This window comes from Manis javanica, chromosome 18 (genome assembly GCF_040802235.1).
Source record: "Manis javanica isolate MJ-LG chromosome 18, MJ_LKY, whole genome shotgun sequence".
Classification (NCBI taxonomy): Eukaryota; Metazoa; Chordata; class Mammalia; order Pholidota; family Manidae; genus Manis; species Manis javanica.
This window is the reverse complement of record NC_133173.1, coordinates 1,770,316-1,793,653: the sequence shown is the minus strand read 5'-3', so window position 1 is coordinate 1,793,653 and position 23,338 is coordinate 1,770,316. Positions and strand designations below refer to the sequence as shown.

At 43.2% G+C, this 23,338-nt stretch overlaps 1 long non-coding RNA gene across 1 annotated transcript; it reads right to left on the bottom strand.

Moving 5' to 3' along the window:
- Positions 1–490: 490 nt before the first annotated feature.
- On the bottom strand, positions 491–10,771 carry LOC140847278 (uncharacterized). The gene is made up of 3 exons (XR_012127117.1): positions 10,687–10,771; positions 2,169–2,279; positions 491–711 (listed from the first exon to the last, which is right to left on the bottom strand). It is a non-coding gene; the product is annotated as an uncharacterized lncRNA (long non-coding RNA).
- Positions 10,772–23,338: the final 12,567 nt, after the last annotated feature.

Sequence of the window (23,338 nt, the reverse complement as noted above, 5' to 3'; positions counted from 1 at the left end):
AGGTCACGTGCTCAGAAAACGAATGTCAGCCATGGCCCGGAACGCAGAGTCCTCTGGGCTGTGCTCGGGAGTAAAAGCACTCGTTGACTTCCTGTTGGCCGAGATTCGGCCATGCAGACTGTGGACCCGCGCCCCCGGCCCTCGCAGCATGGAGGTGAGCTCGTGTGCTACCCCAGGAGCTGCTCGTGCGGGTGGAGGGGTAGAGGGCGGGCAGCCCTTCCATAAGGCCCCTCATCCCACGGGCTTCTGGCCAGCATCCCTCCTCCGGCCTCTGCAGGTGTGTGACCGACCGGGCTGCGGTGCCCTCAATAGTAATACTCCCCCGCCACGTTTTTCCCATAAGAAGTCTCACCTTGAAGGAACCATCTGCCCTCCGCGCCCTTGCCCATCTCTCCGTGCTCTTCAAGGGAGGGCAGAGCGCTGCGGGGCTCACCGCCGTCCTCGCCACCAGCACCCCTTTAGTCTGATGCTCACGTCTAAGATGGAGCTTCTCAGCACTCAACTTTATTTTTACCAAAAGACAGAGCTGGCCTCTCCCCGCATGAGCCATTACCTCTCAGATGACGGGGTGAAGCCTTGTCCAAAGGGCTGAACATCTATCGTGATGGGTTTAAACACTTGTCTCACATTATCCCATTTTGAGAGAAGTTTATATTTCTATAAATATCTGGCATCTCACTTGTCACAGAAGATCACATTTCTTTTATTACACTGCAAAGAAAAGTAGCATTATTGAAAGACACTACATGGTATTTGGTAATAATATTACCTTATTCTAGGATCACCCCCTTACTGAATGGTCTTTGCTTTTGTTTCTGAAACTGAGCCCTAATTTCTCCACTGTGCAGTTAGAAAGATTTGTGCAGTTAGAAAGCAAATCTTATTTGCTTTAGTAAGAGATGTAAATTGATCCAAATGTATGTAATAAAGAGATAGTAAATTCAAAGAATAAATAACTTTAAGATCTTAAATGTAAAATTATTATAAAAAGAAACTATGCACGGACCTATTTGATCAAGCCTTTGAACTGCATTGTGTCTTAAATGGTATGGATTCTTCAGTTGAGAAGTTTTGCTTTATAGGAACTGTTTTTTCTTAATGTAAAGCAGTTTGTGATTTTTTAAATCAATATTTCATTTATGATTCATGTTTTGCTAAAGTGGATAATATAATGCCTTAATGGGTGGAAATGGATCATGGCAAGGAGGTCAGAAAGCAATTGCTGCCATTAATAATACACATTCTACAAGGTAATTGACAGGCAGTGAGTGGGCGAGTCTTCAGACTAACCCTCCAGGGGTTTGGTATACGGGATGTATACAAAAATAGCAGCTGAGTTTAAGAACAGCTTATGTCAGAGAAGCACACATATTTGTGTGACTGTTATCAAACCATTGCCTTCAGCAAATAGTTTTTCTACTCATTCAAAAACAGCAGGCAGTTAATTATAAAGAACTGCATATGATCAGAGAAATTAGGAAAAATAAAATGTGCTGGAAGCCCTACTTGCAGGAGGCACTGGGCATGACATTCTTCTGCGCAGTGAGTCATTGCTTGGGTTTCTTAGTTTTCTACTCAAAGTACCTGCACTTGATCACTTGCCATTCTGACTCTGAGCAACATGTGCCCCGTGGGTGGGGCAAAGCATGAGAAGCTTGTTCTTAAATGTGCACAACACACACACACACGCTCACACTTGGTCCTTGGCACAGTCCTGGAAGGCGGACGGAACAGCTGCTGTTAACGTTCAGATCACAGATACGGAAACTGGGGCCTGACGTGGGGCCGTGATTGGCACAAGATCTCAGAACCAGTAGGTAGTTGACTTGGGGCACAGCCTTAAGTTTTTGGACTCTAAATCCATTTCCCCCTCTACTCTTTGATATGGCAACATGGGTCGGGAGTGGAGAGACCGGGAGAGATTCTGTCCCCGATGCGGTGCCTTTTACAGGAAAGTCGCATCAGTTTTAGTGATTTTTTTCAGTGCTGCGCGCTGGACGCAGCTCCTTCTGTCCTGCACGAGCCGAGCGTGCAAACCTCTTCCAGACTTAGCACCCAGTGATGTGTTTATACTGAAACTGGCCGCGGTAGAAGTATTCACACCAGGGAGACTGGCAACCACCACAGACAGGGCTTTTGTCTGCAAGAAGTGGTTGTACAACACTTACCTGAACGGCTCTATTTTAAAGGTACTTTTGATTTTCATACCAGTTATTCTTCCTTCCCTGAGCTGCTCTGCTTAAAGCAGTGGTTTCCCAACACATCCTTGATCTTGTCCCCTAAGCATTAAAAACAAAAACATGTAAGTACACAACATATAAATACATGTGTGTACATTTATGTATGTACACGTATAAATATATGTCATTACATAGATACACACTGGGATTGTATGTGTTTACAACTGTACACCTGAGTATGTGTTTATATATGTTTGTTTATTAATTACATGAATTTCTTTACTAATGTGTCAATTACACACATCAAATAGAAATCTTTAAACAATGAGGAAAAGATGAATTAATAAGTTATTCAAGTGATTTTTTGATTGTACAACTTATTTACTCACTAGATATTATCAATCACACTACATTTATTAGTAATCTTTTGTGAGAAGATGCATCAATTTTTGAAAATACTGGTTAACAATTTTGATACAGCCATTCAAAGATGGGCCTCAGTTCAGTTTATTTTTGATACTTTGATACTGATGCCTCTTAAAACTGAAGAGCAACCTTACAAAGAGTCATAGATCTTTGTGAAAAGGAATTAATGTATCCTTGGCTACACTTACTAAATCAGGTTACTTTTCTTCAATAGTATTCGCCAATTATTCAAAGTATTTTGCTGAATTTGGCTAGCATATTTCCATTTTTCCTGATGGGAATCAGTTGCTCTTACAAACTAGTCACAAGAGGGTGTCATGTTTTCATATTTTAACAGATGGGTTCGAAGTCCTCTGAAATTGTTTAATATTTAAACTGAGGAAATTCCATTTCCACGTTTTTAAAGCTTGCAGATCTGAATGTTGTTGTAAGTACTATTCTTATATCATATTTAGGAACAAAATTGTATAATAATGAAAATGATTCCAAATGTCAAATCTCAAAGTGGTCTCTCCATTAGATGAGATTCTTCCCAAAGGCAGTTACTGTCTCATTCATTGTTAAAACTTTATTTTCACTTTGAAGAGGCAGATTAAGTGTGTGTTTGGATGTTTATAATATGTCATGAGAGTCACTTATTATCACAGCAAGTGTTAGTGAATTTAGAATATTCATTTACTTAAAACAAAAACTTGTAGGCATCTTTCATTGTGGAGATTCTCCGGCTCTTAATGTGGAAAACAAGGCAATCAAGGAACCTCTTTGAGTTACAAAATATATGGGATAGACACAGACACACATATATAAGCCTATATATATATAACTGCATAATTATATTCATGAACATTTTCTTATTAAACATCCTTTAATCATACTGTATGTGAAAATGCAAAAAATATGTACATATGTATATGCACACATGATACTTTATATGGACATATATATTTTATGTGTACTCATTACACACATACATACAAAATCATAGGTATATACACACACTAAATAGACACTTTACATATTGATAAACCTGTCATAATTGGAATTATATGCATAATTACATCACATGCAAAAGTTTTGATATAATTCTATACATCTAAATCCCCTTTATACTTTATATATCCCTATAGACATATATATATAATTATTTGCATATTATGTGTGTGTATATATGTATATATATAAACACACTTTTATAAGTCTTCATGTAATACAGCCCTACAAATAATACTATGATTACTTGGTGTGTGTATATATGCATCAAATAAGACACTGTGATCTATGAACCCCCTTAGCAGGGACACATGTAAACCACATGCTCAGATCATAATGAGCAGCTGCACAAATCAGCCCTTTGCCATGGTAGGACTTCAGCTCCCACATCTGGGTTCTTCATATACAGGACTATTTGGAAGGTAGCACTGGAAAGAGTTCTGAATCTGTACTTAATTATCAATCTAGCTTAGTTTCTTTATAATCTCCTTAAATTAAAAAATAAATATAAATCAGGGTTCTACCGTCTTCCTCCCACCCCTCAGTGGCTCTTCCTGCCACCTGCCAAGCCGAGCCCTGGGCGGGGCGTGGGCGTGGCCTCTGGCTGTGAGTCGCACCGCCCTGCCTCTCCCGACGGCCTGACTGCTGCCTTGGCTCCCCGTAGCCTCACGTCTTCGGGGAGCAACTGCCTGGGGGCCCAGCGTCCTTACTTCCTGACCTCCCCGATCTGCTCCAACAGAAATGCCTACAGAGGCAACATTCCCAACATGTTAGATAAGAAATCCAAAAATTCAGCACAAAGAACCTACAGTCAAGGGGGGCGATGGAAACGGTCAGACAATCCAGTCAGAGTGGACACGGGAGGCAGTCACATGGGGCACTGGAAGGCTTGCCGAGCGGCAGTGTCTGTCCCTCCTGAGTGCCCACGTGCCAGTGTTAGTTCTCATGTTCACGGCACCAAGCTGGTGTCATACCCCACCTGTCACTGGCTGGGAACCGAGTCACGGGTGAAATGACTTGTCTGAAGACCACCCATCACCCGCACCAGGTAGCCGTCACATCAGGGCCTCCGGCTCCAAAACACACACTCTAAACTCCCCCATGATGCTTTCTCCAGAAAATGCCATTTTCAAAAGATCAAATCAACAAAATTTATAAATATGCTAGTTTGATGCTGTAAGCAAAACAAGAAAACACCTGCGCATCCAGAAAAAGTATAGAGGAACCTAATTTTCCTGGGACCTATTTTGGTGCTAGGAAACAAGAGCCCTAAAAGGATTCATGTCCTATGGCTATTTCTAGAATTCTAGCATAAGACAATAAGCTACTAACATTAGGCTTGAAAATGCCCATTGAAGCCTTACTGAAAAATCATACAACATTACAACCAATTATGTGTACAATGATAATTAAATGGATGAGTAAATGATGCCGGATTTCTGCCCTAGAATATAATGTAATCATTAAAGATATGTTTTCAACAAATGGGAAATACTCATGTTATCACATTAAGAGAAATAAAGTCGAATAGAAAATTGTACATATAGTATGATCACAACTTTGGAAATATCTCTATGTCTTCATGACCAGAAAGAAACCTACTTCAATGACAATAGAGTGATTGCTTTGTCTTCATTTAAATTTATTCTACAGAAATCTGTATTATGAGAAAATACAATAAATTTTAGTTGAAAGAAAACGTGGCTTTAGAGTCAGGTCCGAGTTGCAGGATTGAAGAATTCACGTAAACACACCACGCTTCTGTTTCTTCCTCTGTCACGTGGGGAGAGCAAGCCTCTCAGAGGCACGAAAGCCCGTGGCACAGAGAAGGTAGAGAAGGTCGTCAGTAAGTGCTTGCGCAGCTCCTGTTTGTCTCTGCAGGACGGTCAGCTTCTCGGGCCCCCTGGTGACCCACAGATACTCTTACACCGCGGAGAGACCTCGTCCCTCCTTCGTTTAAAGCAATAAACTAAGGTAGAAAGAATCACAATGTCCAAGCTTAGTAACTGAACTCACTGGCCATCTTCTTACTTATTTGTGACCACAGTGAGGCCGAGGGACTAGCTCCCTAGCACGGCTTAGGGCTCTTAATCTTCTTGGGAGTCTTGCATATAGTTAAGAAGCTGTCAGAAGGTCCCCCTTTCCCATACATGCTCACCGGTGCCCAGTTGGGCAGACGGACGCTGGGGACTCCCGGGAGCTCTGGCTCTTCCCGAGGCCCCAGGTCTCCAAGCCCTGGCGAGGACCCCCGCTGCAGGAAAAGGAGGGGGGGGGCTTTGGGATGGCAGGGAGGGTGAAATGCGTGCATTCCCCTCTGCCCCTCCTCCGGCCCACCCGTCACTCAGACAGAGAGGCCCTGGGCGGGAGCCGGAGCCCTGCTGGGGGCACAGCACCCTGCCTGCTCATCAAGAGGCCAGCCCCTCCTGCCCACAGTCTTCTTCGACGAGGAGGCGTGATATTCAACCTTGCCTGCTCCGCACCCCACTTGCAACGGCTTGTGGTCGAGGGCTCAGAGGGGCCCCAAGCCAATGAGCACAATTCAGTGACTCGAGATTCAAAGACATGAAAGAATCCGTGGAACCAAAACCAATGACCTGCACCCAGGATTCATCTCTAACCGGGACTTTATGCAGAAGTGTTCACCGCGCCCTGCCACTGCGGTCACAGTAAGACATGCCTCCAGGGGAGCCTCAGCCGGGGGTCATCCGCCGTTGGACCGGTGCTCGTGGGGCGGTTTCTGTGGCGTCAGTGGTTCAGAGCAGGGACGGGGGACTTTCTCCTCAAAGGGCCCGAGAAAAAACCCTTCAGGCTTTGTGGGCCATACACAGTCTCCATGTTATTCTTCATTTTTTGTCTGTTTTTACAAGCCTTTAAAAATACAAAAGCCACTCTTAGTTTGCAGATTGCACAAAAGCAGCCATGGTTGGCGGACCCGTGGTTTAGAACGAGAAACCTGACGCTAGACGGGGTGCCAGTCCTGACCCGCCCACCGCTCCCCCGGGGCTTGGGTCCGCGGCTGTTCTGCGCCCCAGGAGAGCCCGGAGAGGTCACGGCGCCACACCTCCCACGGGGCGTGTTACAGGGACCCGGGGTTTAACGCGTGTGACACTTAGGGGAGCAGTGGCAGAACGGGGGCAGGGCAGGCCTTAGCTCCCGCCAGCAGGTCTGGGACGACGGTCCCAGGCTGGTGGGTTTTCCCTGATTTCTGACCCCACAGGGGCCTCTAACTTCCCCGTAGAGAATGGCCACTGCAAAATGGTGACCAACTGGGATTTTCTTGTGCCAGATTTTGCACCGGAAGCGGTGAACGCTGTGCGCTGAGCGCGCGAGCATCGTGTCCGTATGCAAAGCGGGGTAAGAGCAGCTCTTACCTTCCAAGGTCGCTTGGCACAATAAATGGGATGATGAATATGAATTTGCTCATCAGCATGTGAGCTCTAGTTATTACTGTGGAAGAGACCTGATTATCCTCACTAATTAGACAAGTGCTCCTGGCAGAGCCTCTCTCTGAGCGGGACCCCGGATGCCATGTGTTGTAGGCGCGCCGAGCTGGTGAGTCCTGCTTCCCCTTCGTCCCCAGGCCCTGCGCCTTCCCAGAGGGCGGAGTGGTCGCTCCCGCGGCCCCACACTGGGCCCAGGGCCAAGAGCTGCACTGCGGCTGGATAAATGCGTTTTTTGAGATGAAACAGCTTCATTTCTAAGGAATAATATACAGATGTAGGATTTGTAGGTTTGCTGGCACTTCGTTCTTTTAGCTTCTGATTCTAGATGGCTGTCAGAGTACGCATGGGCTGGACAGTCGGTGTTCCGATAATCGCAGAATACACGCCCACGAACAAACAGAACCTGGAAAAGGAGCTGCGGCCACCCATCGGCTCTCACAAAGCTGGCAAACCAAAAGCGAGGGAGATCCCACCTGGGCCCTTCGAGCCTGCTCCTCGCCCTTTCTAAGCCATGCGTGTGCTTTTCTGTTCAAATGCCAACAGATGCAACTTATGAAATGAAACTTATAAAAAGAGACTGGAAAGATTTCTCAAAGGGGGAGAGGATAAGGAGTCAGACTGGAGAAGGAACTAGAGGCTTAACTGCACGTGGGAGGAGGGCTGGTGGCCGGAGGACTCTCGGGAGGGGCTCAGAGTCCAGGGAGCGGCTGGCAGAGGGCCAGGAGGGAGGTGGTCTCGGGCGGCCATCAGGACGCTCGTCTGGGACACCGCAGAAGCACAGAATAACCGTCTGGTCCCTCCATTCACCGCCTCGGGCCAAGCATCACACAACCTGGAGCTGGCATCTGAGAGACAAGACACCCAAGGCCAGCTGGCAGCCTCAGAGGAATGGGGGGCCCCTGTACCCAAGCCATTGCTGCTGGAAGTACATCCCACACACCCCATCCAAGGAAAGAACACTCCAGAAATGCACGGCCTTAGAAAGTAAACCATCTGGTTTTCTTCAAGTGAACTGCAAAAGGATGCACTTCAACAAAGCAAAATTAATATTCAGAACATGAAAGATACTCGTTTTATAAAGGAATAAAAACCTAATGGAGAACAGACAAGAGTCATGGACAGGTAGTCCTGTTCCTAAAAGATGAAATGCAAATGACCAATAAATATATGAAAAGATGGTCAGCTTCACCAGCAATGAGGGAATGCACATTAGAACGAAGAAATGTAATTTTTTACACAGCAGCATAACAAACTCTTATCCGGGTCAAATACTGATGAAGTAAAGAAACGGATGCGCATTATCACTGCTTTTGTGAGTGCAGATTTTCATAGCCACTCCACAGTATGATTTTGGCAGTGTCTGTCAGAATGAAAAATGTATATAACCTATGACTCAGCCACTTCATGTCTCAATTTCTACCTTAGAGGTGCCTTGCTTTTGTGTGCGTTCAAGTACAGACATGGTGGCTGTAGCAGTGTGGGCGACAGACAAAACCAGAAAAAAAAACATAAAAATTGAAATAAATACAACATAGGACATTCAGACCAAGCAGTCTATACCAAACAGTGGAGGCAGACCTATGTGGACCATGTGGAAAGGTCTTCAAAACATCTTAAGTGAGAAAAATACACTTTCACAGAACAAGAGGTATAGCCTAACAGGATTTAGATTTAATATTGGCCCCTCCTACATATAAATCAGAAACAGACTGGACACAGAGACAGACACACCCCCACAGGGAGGGAGGTGGGGCAGGGAAAGAGATTTAAATTCAAAGTAAAGACACAGAATTGATTCCTGTAGAAAGGAGACTCCTATTTTGAACAACATCAAGGGAAACCTTATTTTGTACATTTGACCTTTTTTAAAAAAATGAGATTGCATTCATGTTTTACTTTTGAATTAAAAAATAAATAATTGTAAAAGTATTTTTAAATCGAAGCAAACTGAAAAATGCAAAGGAAAAAGAAATCTCCAATCCTACCACACTGAGATAGCCACGTTTAGCATTTTGCTGGACATCCTTCTAGTCATTTTTCTACATAGGACCAGGGGGAGGTGGAAGCATTGATCCACAGGGGAATCTCCTATTTGGGAGCTGGGAAATATATTAGTGTTCGAGAACAGACATGGAAGAAAGTGCCATGTGTGCCCTCTGAGGCTTCAAGGGAATATGTGCGGATCACTGACACCTTGTGGAGAAACAGCAGACGAGAGGGAAGCAATTACAGAACGTTCCCGTTCTTGGACCTTGAGGAGTGGGTGAGCCTGGGACACCCGGTGCTGGGCTGAATGGGGCACAGGGTCCAGGCAACACCGAACTGCTCGCACGCACCTCCTGTTCATCTCACCGATGCACCCTTTATAATGATGAGATCACTAAGGGGAAAAGCAGATACAGGTGGGGCGACACACCTCGGCAGGTGCTGGCAGAGTGCGCAGCGGACAGCTGAGATCAGGAGAGGAAGAATTGAAATTGGAAATAGCAGGGTTAAATCTGGTACACCCAGACCCTGCATGTGTGGGAATTTAGGTCGATGCTAATTTTAAATTTCCCAGAAAAATTGTCCATTTCAAAGTTGTCACAGAGGTCTTCATAGTATCCTCTTAAAATTTTCCAACAGTCCATTTACGTGTGTGTCAGGTTTTTTGGGTTTTAATGTCATGTGTGCCCCATTTTTCTTGATCCTCTTTGCCTAAGGTTTATCTGTTCCAGTCATGTCAAAGAGCAAACCTTGGTTTTGCTGATCAAATCATTTTTGGGGAGGGAGAAGTCGTTTTCACTAATTTCAGGTTTTGCCTCAGTATTTCCTCTTGAATTTCTCTGGGTTTGTTTTCTTGCATTTTCCTGCCCACTAATGAGATTTTGGATTTCTTCTCCTCTGCCTGGAGGCAGCTGAGCGTATGGTTACCGAACAAACAGAAACAATGGCAGTGAATGGGAGAGGGGTCTGCCCTCCGGAAGAGTAACAAGGTGAAGGCTGTTCACGGGAAGGTCAGAGGGACCGGCAACGTCGTGCGTGGGCGGCGGCGGTCCGAGCGAGGGCAGGGCTTGTCCTGGGAGCCCGGATTTGAGCAGCAGTGCCCACCGGGGGCTGGATCACTGCAGCCATGCGCGAGATCCGAGCAAGAGAAAAATTTGTGCTTATGTGCTAAGCGTTCCCTGTCCCCCAACTCTCCAGAGGGAGTCTCAGCATTGATCATTTTAATTTAATTTTATGCCTACTGACAATGCTTTTGTATTAAAAGCGAAATAAAACTTCCAAGAGCCACAGAGAAGAGACCCAGAGGTCCCAGATTTCAGGCTAGTAATTCAGGATATCAAGACGTCGTTCTCGGTCAAACCCAACCTGTTTTCCTCGGACACTTTAAGTTTAGCCCAGGTTAGCCTGCTTTTAAAATGCCTATTTCTACCTTCCCTCTGAGAGTCACCGTGAGCATTTCCCCCTCCCAGTGTAGGAATTTGGGGATCTCTCCCACTGTAGACAACAAAAATATGAGTTACGCAAAGGCATTTGGCCATTTCAAGTAGGAAACAAAAATTTGCGCCCACACAGGGCACATAATCCTGCTTGCTGTTGATGTAATCACGTGTCTGACTTTGAATTCCTTTTCTCAAGCGTTTAAACAATGCCTTTATTCTCACCTTGGGGTGGTTTTCCTTCTCTGGTTTCCCGTGCACCCCCTGGAGGTTTTTCCTGCTCTGCTACCTGCGTCTTCCATCAGCCTGTTGCTGGCTGGGCTGGTTTTCTCATTAGTGTGTTTTTATAGCGCACAATGGTTTCCTCAGTTACACAACAAACCCGAGCCAATAAACCCTCTTCTAGATAATGTAAAGCATATTTGAGCACAAGAATGGTTACAGTTTCGTGGCTTAAAATACACAGTTGTCTTTAATTTTCCGTGAGCATGCTGCCTCTCCACCTACAGGTCCCCCTCCTCCTCCGGGGAGCCCTTTATGCTGAGGTCCTCGTACACGGCTGGAGGTGTAGACTTCCAGGGTTCATTAAGGAAGCACAGACCGAAGCCCATACGCAAACCTCCCTTTACTCTCATCAGATCCACGCTGTTCACGGCGCTTTAAAAACCAGACCATATCGAATATCCTTCGATCAAGAAGCAAGTCCCACCGCAGCCAGCCCGGGTGAAGAGAAGACCATTGTTTCTAGAGCATTCCCAGCGGCTGGCGGCACCTCGGCCTCGCAGCAGCGCTGTGCGGCCCGTAAGAAAGGAGGCCGGGCGCGGCGGAGTCCTGCCCGTGGTGCCGCCTCCTTCCCCGGAGGGGCCGCCTTTTCCTGCCAGCGCTGCCCCTACCTAGTCTTGGTGCCCACACCCCGCACAGCTACAAACGACCGAGCAGCTCTTAAGGGCTGGGACCCCGCTGTGGGGTACAGTCCAACCACGAGGGCTGCGTCTTCAAATGATCTGATTGCAAAAGCTTAGAAAAGACTTTTTTTTTTTTTGAACAAGAAACTGCAAGAAACAGTAGTTGAGAATGGGGAGGCTTGGGTCGGGCAGCCCTGGTTCCAAACGTCAGCTGCTGCCATGCGGTGCCCCCCTTCCCCAAGTGCCCCATGTCTCTTCTCTTGACCCCCGAGATCTAGTAATGCTCCCCCACCGTCAGACAGTGTGAAGGCCACGAGCCTCCATCTCACTCTTTAGTAGAAGGAGGCGCTGCGCTTGCTAAGCGCCTGCAGTGTACCTGGTATTGCTGCCAGAACTTGAATGCCCCAGTGACGGAATCCTCCGGGCATTGTTAGAAGCGCGGGGCAGGCAGCTGACTGTTCATGTGAGCCGAGGGAGGCTGAGCGAGGTTAGGCATCTTGCTGAAGGCGACGTTATGTCAGGAGGCGGGTGAGCAGAGAAATGCACGGGCTGAAGGCGGAGTTACGAATGCCTGGTACTCGGTGTGGTCCGAGGGCAGCGTCCACGCCATGGGGGCGCCTGCTAGAGACGCGGCCTCCCCTCCCCGCCTTGTTGCTCCTGAATCAGAGCCGCGTGTGTTACGGATCCCTTCGTGGCTGCTGCGCGTATCCACAGGAAGGTGCGGGAACCCTTGCTACAGAAGAGATCCCATCCCCCCCCGGGCTCACCTGGTCGTTTTGCCAGGGAGAAAGTCCACCTGAAGAACCCAGTAGCCTCATGAGCAAATAAACTTTGACTTACTAAGATGCAGACTGTGAAGAGTGATCATTTCAAAATCAGAACCGCTTCTCCGCCGTTTGGTAGAGCTCTGCGAATAAACAAAGTCAAGTGCAAGTAACAAGATGAAAATCTGAAGGCCGTGAGGCCAGAGAAGGAGCCTGAATTCAGAAGCAGCAGTGCTTTCTAACATGCAAACCAGAGCCGGGAACTTCTGAGGCTCTCGCTGAGTTCCTAAAATGGGGCGAATTAATAATGACGCTGATTGAAACATTTACTATTACGTGTATTGCCTCATTTAATTCGCACGATGGCACTGTAAAAGGTACTGTTGCTGGTATTCCCTCTCTTCTAGCAATTAGGTTATCAACCGGCTCAAAGTCACAGGGCTGGGAAGTGGCAGAGTGGAGCCTAGAACCTGGGTCTTCCCGTCCCAAGGCCGTGTTCGGCACCACTATGCACAGTAGACCATTTATCAGACAACATGGGTGGCATATGTAGGGAATGCAGCCCCCTAAAAGTAAGATCAGAAAACTAGTGAATTTTCAGCAAGCCCCTTCCCTGGGATTGGCCGGGGAGTGTGAAGAGCAGAGGTCCATGGAGAGACTTGCTTCTGAGGGTCGCAAGGGGTGGCCTTTTTCAAATCATTCCACACTGGTAGTTCAGGATGGAGACTCATGAATATTTTAACCATTATGTAAGATACTATTTATTTATTTAAACTGCCCTTAACTCAAAAAGTACTTAGACTTGCATATTGAAAATTAAGTGAAGTAAACTTTCAGCCAATGCAAAATGATAAAATTTTATTTTTTAATTGGTAGGTCCATTTTCCTGCAATCACACAATTTTATGCAAAGACAATGGTTGTCTGAAACTCATAATAAAACCATCCAACATTTCAGAAATACCCTTAAAAATATAAATTTTATTACTCATCTTTCTTTTTATAGAATAGTATTTGTTCATTATAGAACATTTGAAAAGGACAGAAAATTATACAGAAAAAAAGAAATTGCTTAGACCCATGTTCAGAGGAAACGACCAATAGTGTTACATTACCCTCTGCCATTATGTCCATAAAGGGTTTTTTTTTGCATATTTTGTTTTCATGGTCAGATCACACAAAATTTTGAACCTAGTGCCCCCTTTAACTTTATATTTTTGGCATTTACCTCTTGTCATAAACTCAGCATGATCCTACATTTAAAAGTTAGTTAATAATCCATAGAGCAGATATTTGTCATTTATCCAATTCTTATCCCACTGATGAGATTTTTGGTTGTTTTTAATTCTTCGCTTCTGTATATAGTACAATGAATCAAACACACTTGATTATGTGTCAGTTTGTTGGGATATTTATTACTTCGAATTATGCTGATATTTGATGCATTTTGCCAAATAACTTTCTAAAACAGTGAAACATTGGGAAGCTCAGGGCACTGCACTCACCGTGACCCTGACACCAGCTCTCCTCATGACACATCTACATCTGGACCCATTCGTTGTGTGGCTTCCTGGTCAGGGGTTCTGCTGCTCGGGGCTATATGAAGGTACAATGGTCAACAGGTGCACATGGGGTCAGCAGCAAGACCCCAGGTATTTGGTCCTGAGTAGAAGGATGCATCTCTCCTGTGTTCGCTGACTGTATGTAGCTTCTGTTGTTTGGTGTTGTCTGGTCTGAAAAAACTCTTCTGACTGGTCAGTAACAAAGATCTCATACATGAACATGCACACGCTCTATTATTTGGAAACTTTTCATAAAATTCTATAGGTTTCCACCCACATCATTTTAATTATTTCTGTTTTGTCTAAATTTTATTACAGTTTCCAAAAAGCTTTTATTTAAATTTTTCCCAAACAGGGGTTCAGTGAGAAACATGCTTTCAATGACTTGCCATCCACTCATTTTTTCTCTCACTTCTTTATCCACAACCTTCAAGAAAATAGTACAAGAAATGCAAGTTTATTGTAAAGAGCAAAGGTGAGCATTAATAGTGGAATAAAAACAGCATTATAATACTGCAATGTAGAAATAAACAGCTGAAATAAAATACTACAAATTCTAAATGTTTTTATGAGTACCTAATTATGCTTAGTTTTTAAGAGCTGCCATTCTATATTATGTCTTGCTAACAGCTTTCTTCATGTAAGAGAACATCCTGTCACACAAATGCATCAGTACGTACGTCACCCAGTGCAATGTAAGGACTCCGTGTGATTCATTTTAATCATTGCCTGTTATTGGACATAGAGATGGTTTGAACATTTTTGCTAACTTGTAATTTTGCATTAAGCAGTACTATTCCTAAAGTTTTGCTAGATCCGAATTATTTGCACAGGTAAAATTCCTAGACCCATAAATACTGGGTCAGAGAAGATCCACATTATAAAAAAAAGTCAGTAACAACATTTAAAAATCTAATATTGGTTAATTGTAGAAAGTTAACCAATAGAAATAACCAAAAGGAAAAGTGTTTAATATGATAGTAATAATTTTACCATATGCACATAATCATAAATATCAGTCTGGGCTGATTTTCCCCCAAAATCTTTTCCATGCATATCTTCTTAATTATCTGTAAGTATATTTAATATAATTTTTCTTACAGTTGGTTTCCTATATATTTCAAATATATATGGTTATGTTATGTACAAAAATATTTTGACAACACATAGTTGGTGTTTGTAAATACTTACTGAATTAATAAATATAGGAATAGAAATAGGATGATTCTGTAGGTACCAGATCACAGTCCAATTTTTATTTTAAAAGTATCTTTAGCATCTATGCATGTTAAAAGTTTTCACCCACAACATTTTTGTGTTTATAGACCTTATAACCTATGAATAAAACCATTTTGGAAAAAAACAATAATAGCATCATTAAATCAAAACATGCTAAAGCTGAAGTCCTTGAAAAGTTTAGAACATTTATTGTATTTATTATAAACAAAAAGGAAATAAAATTTTTCATATTGGTCCTTATGACAAGAAGTCAGAGAACGCATAATTAGATAAACACACGGAAAGAGAAGCAGGGAATTAATAGCAACATACATTGTAACAAACTGGAAAGCGAATTTAGAATGTATACCTACAGGAATTGGAGCTTTGAGGGGAAAAAGAAGAACAAACCGAAAATAAATAAATACAAGTAACTGAAGAATAAATAAACAAAAATAAATAAATAAAAATTGGAAGAATACGACTGTTCCAAATTCTCACTTCTAATAAAAAATCAAAAAGTCATCACAGCGCAAGAAATCACCAAAGTGGCTCTAACCACAGGTACAGATGGGATTCCAAAAGGACAGCAGGCAACCATACGGAAATACATGCTGGTAAATTTGATGATTTTGGTGAAGCACTTGATCTTCAAGGAAGTTATCATGGACTACGCTTCACTTATGAGGAAGAAAAAACCTGAATAGACCAATAACCTTGGACATTTGAAAAACTCAAATAGAAGTAACTCTTTAATAAAAATAGTCCAGATGTACATCGTGTCTAGGGTGCAGTGTTTCAAATCCTCAAAGAACAAGTCTTCCTCTGCTTTCTGAACTCCTGCAGTGAAGAGGAAAATAGGTTGGCATCACCATTTTATGAAGCCCACACTATCCTGATAGACAAACTGGACAAAGGTGACTCAAGGAAACCACGGAGCAGCTTAATTTATTAATGTAAACACATGAATCGTAGATATAATATTGTTTGGACTTCAACACTAAATTAAAAGAATGATACATGATCACCAACTAGGTTTTGCTCCATGATTTAAAAGAGAATCCTGTGTCATGAAATCTATTCAAAGTAGGCTCTCCATGATCATCACAACTATTTCACATTATTCTAGAAAGAACAACAATGCCAAAAGGTTGAGAGATCCTAGATTCAACTGGAAGCTTTTTTTTAAAGCTATTATCACAGAACACTGAGATCCTATGTGAAGTCAAAATCATTGAGTGACCTTTCTGCAGTCCGATGTCTTGGAACTGGGGTCCATGTATTTTAGGCTCACTTGTTGATGCCTGTACTTGTTAATGGCTTATAGTCTTGTGATGAGGAAGCAATATGCACTGCAGTTCATTGGGAGAAGATTTTAGGTTTATTTCGATGAAGTTTGGTCAAAAACAATTTTAAAGGCACATGCTGGTTTCTATAATGGTGGTACAGATCGCCTGCTAACACTCCTTCCAACAGGTAACAATGATGAACTCCGGACAAAATATCATGTGGAAAATAATTATTTGAAGACAGTGGCTAATACTCTCAAAATAAATGAACCCCTCGTACTGGATGAGACCATTTTTAGAGGGATTACTAAACTATTTGAGGTAAAGAGCCCAAACTTTCCCAATTAATGAATGACTTAGAAAAGAATGCTATGTATATACATATACATACATATGTGATAATAATAGGTAGATACAAAAAAGGAAAAAGGAAAAAGGAGAAGTGTAAACTAGTCATGAATAGTTGACATAAAGGATTCTTTGTACTATTTTTGGAAACTTTTTGGTAAGTTTAAAATTATATCAAAGTAAAAAGTTATAAAACACTCAATATTTGGAAATAGAGCAAAAGTGACAAAGGCATCCTCAACTCACGACATATTCTTAAGATATGATCAGAAGTGCTTAGTCTCTGAATTGGTAGAAAGACTTTAGAAACTGAATTTTAAGATAAAGTCAAATATATACCTGGCTTATGATACAAGAATTCCACTCAGGTATTTATGCAAAGGAAATGAAAACATATGCTCACAAAAAGACTTGTACAGAAATATTCCTAGCAACTATTTCATAGTAATAAAAAAATAAGACAATCCAAATGCCTCCCAAGAGAGGAATGGATAAACAAGCTTGGTGTCCTTATAAAATGGAATACCTCTTGGTGATAAAGGTGAATGAACCAGTGATACGACAGACAACGTGGCTGGATCTCAAAAGCGGAATATGAACAGAAGAGGCCAAGCAGAAAAGGTGGCACACCGCATGGTTCCATTTCCGTGAAGATCCACAGCAGGCAACACTGGTCTATCGCAGCGTAGAGATTGGAAGAGTGGTTGCCTGTGAGGACGTGGAGATAGTTGGGAAGGAGAATAAGGGGATTTTCTGGGGTAATGGACATGTTCTGTATCTTGTTTGGGGGGGTGGTTACATGAATACAACTCATAGAATTGTATGACTTGCATAATTAAATCTCTGTGCATTCCAACAGATGTAAAATTTACCTGATTTTAGAATGTGCTCTGGAAATATAGCATATTCCATACTCACCATCCTGGTGACAGGTGGAGGACGGGACCCACCTGAGCTTCTAGAGGTAACTGATGACAGAGCCAAGGTGAAAACTCAGCTCGTTGTAATTCCAAGGTGCTTATCTTTCTTTTGTGCTTTGAACTGTGTGTGCACATGAGTGCACGTGTGTGAGTGCATGTGTGCACGCATGTGTGAGTGCATTGTGAGTGCACGTGTGTGCATGTGTGCATGCGTGAGTGCATGTGTGTGCAAGTGTGAGTGCGCGTGTGTGACTGCATGTGTGTGAATGCACATGTGAGTGCATGTGTGAGTGCATGTGTGTGCATGTGTGTGAGTGCACATGTGTGTGCATGTATGTGCATGCACGCACACGTGTGGGTGTGTTGGGAGAGCAGACTCAGGACTGGCAAAGGTGGGTGACAGATTGTGCTCATTAATTAATTCAACAAGCATGTTGCTGCTGGTTGAGCAAACTTCGGGCTGATCTGAAAAGGGCAGAAGCGCTTAAAGCTCCGGGACGGGGCCCGGCTCTGGCGTGCTGGTCTTGATTATTCCTCAGCTCTATAAACGTCCAGAACGATGACCTCATGTGTTCCACAGGCGTGACCAAAGACGATGGCGCAGATGTTCTGAAATAAACATAGCTGGGCAGCCCTGTAATGGCCCCGAGAAGACGCATTCCAGTTTGTTTGTTTTTTTTACATAAACCACAAGTTAAGGCTAAATCAGAAAAAGATAGAAAACTTTCTTCATCTGCTGTGTTCTTGGTTTCGTGTTTGATGGATGGCCCGCGGAGCTCTGCGCGCCTTCCTCCTCTCAGGAATTTGTGGAAGTAGCATTTCTCCTGCTGACAGGATTCTGCTGAGAACTGAGTTCTCTGCCATTTTCATTGCTCTTCTCTGAATGTTCCGCAGTCTGGTGTTTTTGTTGCAGCCAGCTTTCCGTGTGACACCGGCTTAGCTATGCTAAAAGCAGCATTGATGGCCAAAGGCTATGAATTGTACATTTTGACCCTGAAATTTTTCTGGGCTTCACCAAGGGCAAAGGCTGTGCCCTGTGTTTTCAAAACCTCCCGCGGTGCCCGGCACACGCCACCACACATTGTAGGCATCTCATTCTCAGCATGGCCCACTGAAACAGGATGCCCAGGGTGATGGCTTCAGAAATGGGTGGATTGAGACAGGATTCGCCAAGACAGACAAGACGCTAGTCTGTTTCATACGGAAGTGGGTGAGAAAGAGAGCCCAGCTTTAACTAATAAACATCCTGTCATTCAGGCTGGTGAGTACCCAGAATAAGATCTAAATTATTTAGGTAAACAACAACAAAAATATTTCACCTGTGAGCAAATTCATACCTCTAACAGCTAAGAATGCAGCTGCGATCATTACTTGCTGGGACGCCCTGAGATGTGCATGGCCTTCTCATAGCTGAGAGCTTAGTAACATAAAGAACATTGTTCATCTAAGAAAATGTTCTCCACTGTATGTAATATAATTCATTCAGTTCAGAGGGAGCTACAGTAACAAAATCTTTTATTAGTTATACTATTATACTATGTAATGGTTGGATTTTGGACTATTATATTTTTCCAGAACTGGCTTCAGGGAAAGTATTTTTATTACCTAGCAAAGAAATCTGATTTTAGACCAAGGTACTCCTGCAGAACACTTTAATATAACTATTTTTCAATAGGGACATTAAGTTGTATTCACTTATGTAGTAATAAAGATTATACAAAGACCACAATAATAGAAGTACAGATGCTAAAGAGTTTATTATTAAAATAAAGCAGATGTCACTTCATTTCTATTAACATGGGGTATCAATATAGCAGGTTTCAGTTTGTGAGCAGAGTGATAAAACATCCCTACATAGAAACAATAGCTTAATATATGTATAAATTTTATCTTAAGACTCCCCACATTCATAGACAAGTCTGTTTATTTATTGTCCAAACATGTATGTGGCAACTGTAATGACCTATATCAGTGTCTTCAAAGATAAATAAAGCGCCATCTTTACCCTTGAATAATAATGTGAAGTTGAGTTGATAAGGAGACGTAAGCATCTGTAGAGTACCTGTTATCTCTTTCCTCTGCACAGGCACATGAGCATCCCCTTTACAAAGACGGGGACAGTAGAGCTCACAGCTGTTACATTATTGCCCAAGGGAGCATTAATAGATGAAGCTAGAAAAAAATCCACGGTTGAAAATACATAACACATCAAAATTTGAAATACAAAGAGCCTATATTTATTATGAGAAAGAAACTGAGACATTTATTCAAATACTATATCTCATCTCCATTATCTCCCTTTCTCCTCTCAACTACCTCACTCCCAAACTAGTTCTTGGGACTAAATGTTTTTCTCTGTGAATTATTTTTGACACTCAAGAAACAGAGATTCCATTTCCGGTAATGGCAGAGTGGCTTCTACTGGGCAAGACCTTCTAATAACAGCAACTATAGAATCTGGAGAAAATTTTAAAACCACTTCTTGAAGGTGCCGGAGAGGTACTCCTAGTGAGGAGAAATCATAGGAGAATGAAAGCTTGGAAGGAAGGGCTGTTGGGTGCCTCCATTTTCACTGCTCTTTGCCTCTAGGCAGACTCCAGTCAGTACCACGTGAGGCTTCTAAAACGTGGACACAACCCCACAGGTACAGCCCAGAAATTCTCAGTCTACTGGCTGGAAGAACCAGGTTGAGATCACAGCCAACTGGAGATAACGAAGGAGTCAGAGAAGGGACTCATGTTTTTTTGTATAAACCTGTGAACTACATATGTACAGGCTGACTCCAGATAGCCCAGCTGAGAATAAAATGATAAAGAGCTATTTTAACCGCCTCTCACCCAGGAGAATAAGAGTTTGAAGTCAGAGTCCAGACAAAATAAATTCCTGCTGAAACAAAGCAAAAACAAACAAAAAAATCAAAGCTTTTCAGAGGAATATAACAAAATACATGGTCTCTAAAATTTATTATTCACAATGTTCAGTATTCTACATTAAATTACTAGACATGCAGAGAAATAGGAAAATGTAACCCCTATGGGAGAGAGAAAGCAATCCATGGAGTCTAAACCTGAGATGAACCAGAGATTGGAGCTATCAGACAGGAATTATAACTATTTCCAAAGATATAAAAGAAAATATCCTTATAATGAATCAATAAATAGGAAATCTCAGAAAATAGAAACTATTAGAAAAAAATATATAAAGAGGATCTAGAACTTGTATTCAAAAGTAAAACTTTCTAGTCTTCCCAAAACCTAGGTTAAGAGTAAGGTAGTTAGGGAAGGAAAGGGAGAGAATGTAGAGAGTACTGTAATTTTTGAATGAATGTCTCAGTTTTTTCAACATTAATGAATGCATGTTTTCATATATTCATACATACAGATATTTTTCTCCATTTTATGCTATCTCTCATAAAAAAAGACTCTCAAAGTATATAATGATGTGTGTCTGTAAGACTCTCTGCTGAAGTATTAGAAATATTTAAGGTATATTCTTCATAGGCCGTCACATCTGGACAAAAGGAATTCTAAAAGCCTTAAAGGAATGCCCCGTATATTCTCGTGGGCTATCAAAGTGGCTAAGCCTGCTGTTCAATAGCTCCCTTACTTGCAGCCCAAATAGAGAAGGACCTGCCTTCAAGAGGGTTGTGGGTGTGGCTTTTGTCTAAGGGATTTAATTCCAGCCCATTCATAAGAAATATACACTTAAAAAAAAAAGAGGATTATACCACCATGAACTTGGACTGTAAGGGACAGAAATGTTCACAATAGGCAGTCAGCAGGCTGTGGAAGCCACTCAGCTACACAAACAGGCCTTTTCCTGTAGAAAAAGAAGGATGAGTCAGGGGAAGAACAAAGAACTTACAGAAAAGAAAAAAAGTCCCAGGAAAGATGCCCAGTTCCGAAGAAAGAAACTGGACCGTGGACCCAGAGGGATTTCGAAAAGGCTGTGGTGCAGTGATTGCTCCGCGCCTCCTGTTTTTCTCTTTTTGAAAGAAGTGCCTATTGCACTTTTCCTGTCCTTGCGTCGTCATTCCACATTAGGTTTTGGGTGAGCAGAAAATGTGTCTGGTTCACTCACAGGTCATTATGTTAAGATGAGTTACACACCTAACATGCACCTGGGAGCAGAGACTAGAAAGGGACGGAACCAGATGTTCATGGGAGTGATATTTATTAATGGAATTCGCATATTTGCTAAGGCATTGTAGTAGTTCATTGTGTTTTTTAAAACAAAACCTGTTGCCTGTGTAAATGATAAAATTTGATGAATATATGAGTTGGCATTAATAACTCAATAACAGTCTTCTCCAGAAAATAAAGTTCACATCACCCGGAACCAGACGGCAGATAAGGGCTCTGTGCTGCGCCTCACTCTGATTCAGTGTCAAGGGCTCCAGATCGATCTGGTCCTCAAAGGCCTCGAGGAAGTGATTTTTAGGAGGTCGCGATAAGGCGGAGGCGACTGTTGATATTAAAATGCAAGGAGAGCTATAGGGTCGAGTGGGTACAGGTGCTAAGAACTGTCGCAGTGTAAAACTGTATTTCCAACAGGAAGAATATGGCAAGAACATACACGGGGACAGTTAAGTTTAACAGAGGAGTACAGTTATTTTGCAAAACTTTTCTTCGGGTTTTACTGGTTCTTTATGAGGCTTTTCCTTGAACGCAAAGGACGTCCCTGTCCCACCCTTTCTCCCCGGCCCCCCCTCCTGGTTGGTACAGTAACGGTGTCTGTGCTCAGAACTGGCCACCCGGCTCCTCACCCCGTCCGTCCGTTTTACAGCAGAGAAAAGGCTGTTTCTAAGGGCTGTTCTCCTCCACCCAGTTCTCTTAAGATCAGAAAAGGAAAGTATGAACACCTGTGATGAATGACGTCTTGACTCAGCCAAATATATATGTATATATATGTTTATTATTTTTTTTCCAATAAGAAAATGTTCTTTCTGCCTGAGCTGTTTCCCTCGCCCAGGTCTGCCCTGTCTGAGCACAGAGCTGGCGTTCAAGGGCCTCAGCAGAGCGGCTCTGTTACAGTGGCCTGTGGTGCATTTCCAGCAGGTTAGGAACCTCCTTGGGTATTAAATGTTCAAACGAGCCAGTGGATTTCCTCTACAACACCTTAAAAAATGTTCACATAAAAGGATGTGTGTGTGTGTGCTTAAACCTCACTTCCCTTGGGTGAGATCTCTTCAAACATAATGTCATGCTAGGCCTGGTTAATATTTATGCCTTGTTTCGGTTAAGAGTTGTATTGATAATGTAGAGAAAGGCGTCGGGTGGGAAGCTGGCTTCACCGATGTGCCCACTGCAGAGCCCCGCTGGGTCACAGCAAGGCCTGCTAACTGGCCACCAGAGGCTCTCCTGGAAGAGAGACGTGCGCCCTCCCCTTAGCATGTGCCTCCATCTCCACACCGCCCTGAACTGCTCCCCCAAGCCCTCTTCATAAGAAAGTTCTAGTGGTAGGACGTCAACGATCTGGAACAAATCTGAGGCCACAGTGGACTTCACCTTGTTCCTTGGAAACAAATGCGAAGGATGAACTGTTTCAGTTATGTTCCTTCACGTGTAGGAAAGGGCAACAGGCAGGCTGCTTATGGTCCTGTGAGTTCACAGGTTGCTTTAGCAGAGCCTTGGGAATCTGGAAAACAAAATCTGCATGTGCACAGGCACCCACCCACACCCACGGGCCTTCCATGCCCAACCCCAGGAAGGGGTGGGCGACTCCTTTAACCACAGATGGCAGCTCTGGATCATCAGCAAGGCAGAGGGAGACCGGGGAAGGGCTCCCACAGCCCAGGGAAGAGAACTCCGTTCTGAGAACGCTGAGATTTTGTTTCTTGCCAGCTGTGGCCTCGGGTGATCCATTAAATATC